Source organism: Suncus etruscus, chromosome 1, assembly GCF_024139225.1.
Source record: "Suncus etruscus isolate mSunEtr1 chromosome 1, mSunEtr1.pri.cur, whole genome shotgun sequence".
In the NCBI taxonomy this organism is placed as follows: Eukaryota; Metazoa; Chordata; class Mammalia; order Eulipotyphla; family Soricidae; genus Suncus; species Suncus etruscus.
This window is the reverse complement of record NC_064848.1, coordinates 7,531,939-7,539,807: the sequence shown is the minus strand read 5'-3', so window position 1 is coordinate 7,539,807 and position 7,869 is coordinate 7,531,939. Positions and strand designations below refer to the sequence as shown.

The 7,869-nt window shown below is 46.9% G+C and overlaps 1 non-coding gene across 1 annotated transcript; it reads right to left on the bottom strand.

The window, feature by feature from the left end:
* Positions 1 to 312: 312 nt before the first annotated feature.
* On the bottom strand, positions 313 to 648 carry LOC126033423 (small nucleolar RNA U85). The gene has a single exon (XR_007504449.1). It is a non-coding gene; the product is annotated as a small nucleolar RNA U85 (small nucleolar RNA).
* Between the last annotated feature and the right edge of the window lie 7,221 nt (positions 649 to 7,869).

Below are 7,869 nucleotides of genomic sequence, written 5' to 3'. Positions count from 1 at the left end.
TCCCCTACGTTTCCCAGAAGAGTGGAGAAAACACAGCAGGAAGCCAGGAAGTCCTCATACATTGAGACCTGCCTGCTTCTGCTGAATGTGTACATTTAATCAGGTTTGCAAACTGTTTTTTTTTTTTCTTTTCTTTTTGTTTTTTGTTTTTATTTTGGGCCACACCTGGCAGTGCTCACTTCTGCCTCGAAAACTATGACAAAAATTACATAATATATGCAACAGTTAATTGAAACAATTGAGAATTTTGAACCCCCAAAGATCTAAGGAGAGGAATTCAAGGAGTCTTTTTTTTTTTTTTTTTCCCCTCACAGCCATCAGATTACCAAAGATCTGTGTTTATCTCTCAGTGGTTACAACACAAGCCAAGTCCTTTAGGAGCCCTACCCAGATTCCCAAATATACGAGTCCCTACTGTCTCACTCCAGTTACCAGTTTCTCCCTGACAACTGGAAGAACAGCCTCTAGTAAAGACAGTTCATTCAAAAGTAGGAAGATTATCTTGTTGGTCTTTGTCTGCCCTTACAGTGAACACACAGAGCTCTGTATTGTCCACCAAGATTACAGACCTGGAATTCAAGGAGGCTTAAAAATTTGGAAGAGGGGGGCCCGGAGAGATAGCACAGAGGTGTTTGCCTTGCAAGCAGCCGATCCAGGACCAAAGGTGGTTGGTTCAAATCCCGGTGTCCCATATGGTCCCCCGTGCCTGCTCAGGAGCTATTTCTGAGCAGACAGCCAGGAGTAACCCCTGAGCGCAGCCGGGTATGACCCAAAAACAAAAAAAAAAAAAAAAAAAAAAAAAAAAAAAAAAATTTGGAAGAGGGAGGCCAGAGCAATCGTTCTGTAGATAAGGAACTTGCACATGGGCTGAACTGGATTCAACACTCAGCATCCCATGTTTCCCTGAGCTAGCCAAGAGTGATTCCAGAGCTCAGAGCTCAAGTTTGATCCTGGCATCTCAGATGATCCCCTGAGTCCCTGAGCACAGAGCCAAAAGTAATCTTGAGTACCAATAGGTGTGGCCATAAAACACAACACAACACAATACAACGTCATAATTCTCACTAATCTCCACCTGAATTTTTCTCTTCAATAATATGGCAATGGGGTCGGAGAGATAGCATGGAGGTAAAGGCATTTGCCTTGCATGCAGAAGGACGACAGTTCAAATCCCGGTATCCCATATGGTCCCCAGAGCCTGCCAGGAGTGATTTCTGAGAGTAAAGCCAGGAGGAACCCCTGAGCATTGCGGGTGTGACCCAAAAAACCAAAAACCAATAATAATAATAATAATAATAATAATATGGCAACCAAGAGCCAGAGCGCAGTAGTAGGGTGTTTGCCCTTATATGCAGCTGACCTAGAATGGACCATGGTTTTCAATCCCTGGTGTCTCATATGGTCCCCCAAGCCAGGAGCGATTTCTGAGTGCTTACCAGGAGTAACCCTGAGTGTCATTGGTTGGGCCCCAAAACAAAACAAAACAAAAATATATATATAGTAATAAACTCCGGTAGGCTATATATGTGTATATATATATATTTATTTATTTATTTATTTATTTTGGTTTTTGGGTCACACCCGGCAGTGCTCAGGGGTTACTCCTGGCTGTCTGCTCAGGAATAGCTCCTGGCAGGCACGGGGGACCATATGGGACACCGGGATTTGAACCAACCACCTTTGGTCCTGGATTGGCTGTTTGCAGGCAAATGCCGCTGTGCTATCTCTCCGGGCCCTATTTTTTTGTTTTGCTTTGGGGCCACATCCTGCGGTGCTCAGGGCTTACACCTGGCTCTATGCTCAGGCATCACTCCTGGTAGGGTTCAGAGATCAGACAGGATGTCCAGGATTGAACCTGGGTCAGTTGCACGCAAAGCACTGTACTATCTTGTGGCCTCATCCCCCTCATTCTAACCAGGTAACTTGATCTTACCTGCAAGACCCCGCCCATTCCTGGGAGGAGTCTTGCAGGTAAGATCAAGTTACCTGGTTAGAATGGGGGGATGAGTCCACACTATCTGTCTGACCTGACTGCATTGTTTGGCTGAAACGAGAAACAATTTATTTACTTAAGTAGAGGGACTGCATGTTCTCTCCATAAACATTCACATATACGTATACACTGACATACACATCCATACACATTCATATGCACACCATTGACACCTTAGTCACCATTGAAGAGGCTGGAGAACAGGACGAGGACACAGACAGCTGTTCTGCTTTCTTGAAATATCTTCACAGTCCTGCTGCAGCTCTGGGAAACCCAGCAGGCTGGCCAGCAAGTGTCTACCTCTCCTTGCTTTGTTCAAGCTGCCTCTTAGACTCCATCACTTTCCCTTTTTGGGGCCCCAGTCCTTTTTGTTTGTTTGTTTGTTTTGTTTTTGTTTTAGGGCCACACCCAGCAGTTTCAGGGTTTATTCCTGACACTGCATTCAGGGATCACTCTGGACAACTCTGGGGGACTATTTGGGGTGCTGGGATCAAAGCCAGGTTGTCCATGTTCAAGGCAAGCACGCTACCCACTACTGTTGCTCTGGCTCTGGGTTCCCAATTTTTTACAGCAGGTTCCCAGAGAAGCCGGTGATATGGACAGAGAACAAACCCAAAGAGGGGCTAACTGTTGTGCCCATTGGTGCAGTGTGGACCCCTCACTGGCTTTCCAGTTCTCAGCTTCTTAGCCATAAAGTGATGGCGCCTGATCTGCTCCTATTGGCAAGGACTAGAACAGATAGCCATTGAGAAAACATAGATGGTACATGGTCATGATATTCATTACCTCACTTGCACCAGTATATCCTGGGTAATTTTTCAGTGGGTGCTGGATGTAAGCTGGGAATTGAGTTTAAGTGACAGACTGACTCCTCTCCTCCCTGGGGATGAGAAATGTCACATGTACAATGGGACACAGTGAAATCTGGCTCACCTTGCCTTACTCCTAGCCTTCAGCAAATCTCTGAGGGAATTATTTGGAGAGATCATTCCTGTCAATACTCAGGTTATTCCTGGCTTGGTACTCATAAATTACTCCTGGAGGTGCTCAGGGGTCCACATATGATGTCAGAGATTAAACTGGGATCAGCTGGTTTCATACAAGACAAAAGCCCTCCCTGTTGTACCATCACTTCAGGCCACTGGAAAAGTCTCTGAGACTTCTCTGTTCATCACCTATTAGAAAGACTCAGAAAAGTCTTGTGTGAGAAGCACTTGTCCCCAAACTCTGGAAGACAAAATTGTAGCAGTATTTGTTGATGAATGTGATTATGATGGTTGAGGATTGAGGTTCTAAGGGAGTGGACAGGTCATAAATGATGAAGGTGAGGGATGTATAGCAAAGACTAGTATGCTAAGGGGAAATGCAGCATCTCCATACTGCAGGGCAGACGCTGCCTGGACACTCTTGGTTCAGCCCAGAGTGAGTGCACGCAGCTTTCCAGAGGCCTGCTGCTTGGGTCCAACCTTTGACTTCTGGGTCAGTGGGTCATGGCCCTCACTGGGATCAGCATCCCCACTCAGTCCCCTGGGCCCAGGCACTGGCTGGTAGCCAGGCCTAATGCTCAGCTGTGTGATCCAGCTCCGCTGTCTCCCCCATTGCTCATGTAGCTCCTCAGACAGTAAGCAATGCTGAAACTGATAGAAATAAAGGAGAGGAGAACTGGGACTGAAATTGAGGAGCTAAAACTGAGAGGAAAGTGTCTCCCCACAGGCAAACTAGGGAGGTTGTGGGCCTCCCACAGAGCTGCTCTGGGCTCCACCTGATGTAGTTTACAGCTCCAAGCCTCCACCAACTAGTACTTCCTTATGCCCCCCCCTAGTTTCCATCTTACAGCTCAGAGATCCTCCCAAGCCTATACTTCCTACTATCCACTATTCTCTCTAGTTCTACATGCCAGAAGCCCAGCACCCTGTGATGGTAAGGGTGGCTGGTCAGAGGCTCAGAATTGGTGTGTGTGTGTGTGTGTGTGTGTGTGTGTGTGTGTGTGTGTGTGTGTGTGTGTGTGTGTGTGTTAATAAGGAAGGGAGGGGACCGGTGAGATAGCATGGAGGTAAGGCATTTGCCTTCCATGCAGAAGGACAGTGGTTCAAATCCCGGCATCCCATATGGTCCCCCGTGCCTGAGTGTAGAGCTAGGATTAACCCCTGAGCGCTGCCGGGTGTGACCCAAAAATACCAAAAAAAATAAAATAAAATAAAATAAAAAATAAGGAAGGGAGGAAGTCAAGCAATGTTTCTATAGCTTTAACTCCTCATGAATGATTTTATAGATTTCTGCCACCTGAGTCATTATTTATTCGATAGTTTTCATTAAATCAACTCCATTCAGGAGCTGGAGAGACAGAAAAGGGATTAAGGACAGTGAGATAGTATAGTGGGTAAAGTCCTTGTGTTGCATGCGGCTGACCTAAGTTCAATCCCCAGCATCTCAAAGGGTCCCTGAGAACCTCCAGGAATGATTGCTGAGTGTAGAGCTAATGGCTTTTCCTTACCAAAAAATGGGCTTAAGGCATTTTTTTTTGCATGTTACTGACCCAGGTTCAAATTCCCTGCCCCACAAATAGTTCCCCAAGAATGTCCAGGGATCTATCACTCCTGAACACAGAGACGAGAATAACCCCTGAGCACCAACAGGTGTGGTCCCTAAACAGGAAAAAAAAAAGACACAAATTAATAAATTCCTTTCAAATCTTCTCTCTCAAACAATGAAACCTGTGAAACCAGAGCTAGAGCAATTGTACAGTGATCAGAGTGTTTGCTTTGCACATGTCAATCCAGATCTGACGCCCATACTCCATATGGTCCCTTGAGCCCTCCAGGAGTGATCCCTGACACAGAGCCAGAAGGAAGCCCCTGAGCTCCACCAAATGTGCCCCCACCAGAAAAAAAACAAAAACTAAAATTTGTGAAATCACAAGTGTGATGAAACAATTCCTTTCTTTCCTGTTTATATACATTTTAGTGTTTTTCAAAGTGGTACTGACCTCAGTAGCTGCTGGAATGCGGGCTTGGTAGTGGACAAGGTGAGGCATTTGAGAGTTATGTCTGGTTTACTCACTTTAAGAAAATAAGTGAAAAAAAAAAAAAACATAAAAAAAGGGCTCGGAGAGATAGCACAGCGGCGTTTGCCTTGCAAACAGCTGAACCAGGACCAAAGGTGGGTTGGTTCGAATCCCGGTGTCCCATTATGGTCCCCCGTGCCTGCCAGGAGCTATTTCTGAGCAGACAGCCAGGAGTAACCCCTGAGCACCGTCGGGTGTGGCCCAAAAACCAAAAAACAAAACAAAATGAAAAAAAAGAAAATAAGTAATTTTCAGAGAAGTATTGTGCGATTTTTGAAAAGGGTACAACAGGTCAAATAAGTCATATAAATCTCTGATTTAGTTCTATTTATGAGGGCTGAGGGGGCCACACCAAAATATAGGATCAAGTTAATATATTGTTTAGAAAATAAAACACAAGGTGGCTAATAAATTAAGGTATTTTCCTTGCATGCAGCCAACTCAGGTTCCATTCCCAGCATTTCATAAGGTCCTCTAAGCTACCAGGAGTGATCCCTGAGTACACAGTCAGAGCCACAGCCAGAAGTAAGCCCTGAACAATGACAGGTGTGAGTCAAAACCCAAAAAATAAAAAAAATAAAGGGGACCCGAGAAATAGTATAGCAGGAAGAGTGCTTGCCTTGCACATGGCCAACCTAAGTTAGATCCTCAGCATTCCTTGTGGTCTCCGTAACACTATAAGAAGTAATTCCTGGGCCCGGAGAGATAGCACAGCGGCGTTTGCCTTGCAAGCAGCCGATCCAGGACCAAAGGTGGTTGGTTCGAATTCCGGTGTCCCATATGGTCCCCTGTGCCTGCCAGGAGGTATTTCTGAGCAGACAGCCAGGAGTAACCCCTGAGCAACGCCGGGTGTGGCCCAAAAAGCAAAAAAAAAAAAAAAAAAAAAAGAAGTAATTCCTAGTGATAGCATGGAGGTAAGGCCTTTTTTTTTGGGGGGGGGGGTCCCACACCCGGCAGCGCTCAGGGATCACTCCTGGCTCCATGCTCAGAAATCGCCCCTGGCAGGCACAGGGGACTATATGGGATGCTGGGATTCGAACCACCGTCCTTCTGCATGAAAGGCAAACACCCTACCTCCATGCTATCTCTCTGGCCCCGGAGGTAAGGCATTTGCCTTGCATGCAAAAGGACGGTGGTTCGAATCCCGGCATCCCAAATAGTCCCCTGAGCCTACCAGGAGGGATTTCTGAGCGTAGAGCCAGGAGTAACCCCTGAGCGCTGCCGGTGTGACCCCAAAACAAAACAAAACAAAACAAAGCAAAACAAAAGAAGTAATTCCTGTGTGTAGAGGCAGGAAAAACTCCACAGCACCATTTGGTGTGGTCCAAAAGCAAAAAACAAACAAAAGTAAAGAAAAGGCATAAGACCAAAAAGTTTATCCACATATCATCTAAATTGATCTTATGGGCCATGTTGGTTTTGGCTGTTCTGTTTTGCAGATTTGCTCATGCCCTGGGTCATATTATAATTTGGGAGGGGGGGCACATCTGATGACAGCTCAGGGATTACTCCTGGCTATACACTCAGAAGTTGCTCCTGGCTTGGGGGACCATATGGGACACCGGGGGATCGAACTGCGGTCCGTTGTAGGTTAGCGCATGCAAGGCAAGCGCGCTACTGCTGCGCCACCGCTCCAGCCCCGTCATATTTTGGGAAACTAGCGGAAAGAACCAAACTTTGGTATCATCTCAATTAGGTTCTACCAATTTCAGGTGTTTGACCCTGAGAAAGTCATTTAGCTTTAGAAAGTCATTTAGAAACTGGGTCTCAGTTTCTCTCTCCATGACTGTGGGTGAAAGGGCCTGGTTGGGGCAGCTTCCTTGTCCTTGACGCTTGTGCCCTCCTGCAGGGTGATGGGCAGACAGCCTGTTTGTTTCTCCCTCACCAGAGTAGTTGTATCCCAGGTCCCCTGGCCCCACTGCCAGTGAGGGCAGTGCTCCTTCTCGCCCGGGCTCCTTCCTGGAAAACACTGACTCTTACAAGTCCCAAGGGTGCTCCTGTCCTTGTGTTCTATCTGTACCAGTGGGAGGGCCTCTTTTACAAGGGCCAGCCTGATCACTTGTAGGCAGTGGGGCTCAGTCCAGGGACTGTAATGGTTGAATCATGATTTTGTTTGTTTGTTTGTTTTTGTTTTTGGTCACACCCAGCAGTGATCAGGAGTTACTTCTGGCTCTATGCTCAGAAATCGCTCCTGGCAGGCTCAGGGGACCCTATGGGGTGCCGGGATTCAAACCAATGACCTTCTGCATGAAAGGCAAACGCCCTATCTCCATGCTATCTCTCTGGCCCCGAATCATGACTCTTAAGGAACTCAATGGAATTCTGGGTCCAGGAACTTCCTGGTCCATGAATTGTGGGGACACCTTGGACTTGGAAATCAGTCTCTGCTACTGCAGATAGGGTGCATGGAAGGGCTGGGACACTAGACCTTTCCTATTGAGGAACAAATTTATTTCTCTTGTAGTTGAGGGTGTGGAAAATGGGAGAAAGGGGGGCAGAGGAGGGGTGAGGTTGCTTATTGTGGTGGGAGACAGGATGCCACTGGAAATCTTCTGCCTTCTCTGACTCCTCTCCCCCACCACAAGCAAGAAAGGATCACAGGACATGCTTAAATCAACAAAGCAGGTGAGGTGTGCTGTTGGGATTTTTTCTGAGGGGGAGTGTACCTACAGCCTATTTGGGTCTTTGCAAAAACGGGTGTGGGGGGACAGAAGAGATAGCATGGAGGTGGGGCATTTGCCTTGCATGCAGAAGGATGGTGGTTCCAATCCCGGCATCCCATATGGTCCCCCCAACCCTGCCAGGAGCAATT